Source organism: Ictidomys tridecemlineatus, unplaced genomic scaffold (assembly GCF_052094955.1).
Source record: "Ictidomys tridecemlineatus isolate mIctTri1 unplaced genomic scaffold, mIctTri1.hap1 Scaffold_39, whole genome shotgun sequence".
NCBI classification, from domain to species: domain Eukaryota; kingdom Metazoa; phylum Chordata; class Mammalia; order Rodentia; family Sciuridae; genus Ictidomys; species Ictidomys tridecemlineatus.
Window position 1 is genome coordinate 688,016 of NW_027522555.1, and position 1,797 is coordinate 689,812.

At 35.7% G+C, this 1,797-nt stretch overlaps 1 non-coding gene across 1 annotated transcript; it reads right to left on the reverse strand.

Annotated features, from left to right (window-relative positions):
- Positions 1–303: 303 nt before the first annotated feature.
- Positions 304–406, reverse strand: LOC144373424 (U6 spliceosomal RNA). Its single transcript, XR_013433097.1, has one exon. It is a non-coding gene; the product is annotated as a U6 spliceosomal RNA (small nuclear RNA).
- Between the last annotated feature and the right edge of the window lie 1,391 nt (positions 407–1,797).

The following is a 1,797-nucleotide window of genomic DNA, read 5'->3' on the forward strand; positions in this document are numbered from 1 at the left end:
AAAGTGAAGGAATTTTTTAAATCTAAATGTCCATCAATAGAGGATTGGTTATATAAATTATGGTATAAATTATGATGCACAGTAATCAATACAAGGGAAAATATACAATTAGACAAAATTCCAGGATATATATGTGTGTATATATATATATACACATGTATATACTTTTTCTTCAGTTGTAGATAAATGCAATATGTATATTTATTTTATGTGGTGCTGAGGATCTAACCCAGTGCCTAACACGTGCAAAGCAAGCGCTTCACCATTGAGCCACAACTCTAGCCCCCAGAATATATATATATTTTAAGTATGGAACTCTTCATGAATTTGCATGTCATCCTTGCACAGGGGCCATGCTAATCTTCTCTGTATTATTCCAATTTTAGTATATCTGCTGCTGATGCAAGCACCCAGAATATATTTTAATGGAGAAAAGTAGAGTATAGAATATTATAGCCAGATATAGTAGCACACACCAGTAATCCCAGTGACTCGGGAGGCTGAGGCAAGAGGATCACAAGTTCAAAGCCAGCCTCAGCAACTTAGCAAGGCCCTAAGCAATTCAGTGAGACCCTGTCTTAAAATATAAAAAGTGAAAGAAATGTGGTCAATGGTAAAAACACTCCTGGGTTAAATCCCTGGTACTAAAAACAACACAAAACAAAAATCCAAAGAACATTATGTATAATATACTTCCTTAATATTCCAAAGGAGGAAAGATAAATATATATTAATATTACTTCCATATTCATAAAGAAATTAAAAGATAGGCAAAAAATGTGTGGTTCTGGCTGGAAGGCTGGATGAAACTGAATCTAAGGGTAAGATGGGTGGGGAGATTTTACTCTATTTCACATTTTTTTAAATGGCAAACTTTAATAGATGTTTGAAATGTTCAAAAATATTTTAACTGGACTTTTATCTGCTTCCTTCCACTAATGCCCTTCGATCTCAAAAAACTTCTAATAGACAAATGGATATATTGAGCCAGAATCTTCCAGATTTTTTTTACATAAACACCATTGTCCCATCTTGGAGACAGAGCTACTGCACCCATGCCTATTTATATTCTTTCAATTTTGGTCACTATTTTCATATTCTTATGCTTTTTCATCAGGACAACATGGTAGCCAATCACAGGTGGAGTGGTTGTACCACGGCTTTTAGCGAAACTAACAACACATGCCATGTGCCCTTCAGATGGTCTTCAGGCAAACTCATGACACTTAATTGGACTGTGAATCACATTACTGAATTTTTTTTTGGGATTCCAGGGATTGAACCCATAGACACTTTAACCACTGAGCCACATCCCCAGCCCTTTTAAAAATTTTATTTAGAGACAGGATCTGGCTAAGTTGCTTAGGGCCTCACTAAGTTGTTGAGGCTCAATTTGAACTTGTGATCCTCCTGCCTCAGCCTCCCAAGTCTCTGGAATTACAGGGATGTGCCTCCACACCCAGCTAAGAATGTCTATTTTAACTGTAACTAAAAGATCTTCCAGAAATAAATTTTATACACACACACACACACACACACACACACACACACACACACACATACAAAAAAATTCTATCAAACAGTTAAGGAAAAAATAACAATGTGAAACTCACAAAATAGAAGAGGAGTGAACACTTCACAACTCTTTTTATCAGGCCAGGATTACTCTGATACAAAAACCTAGCAAAGGCATTTTGGGAAAAGAAAATACAGGCCAATATTCCTCATGCCTACAAATGCCAAAATCTTCAACAAAATATATATGGTCTCTGACCTAAGGATAGTTTGACTTAATAT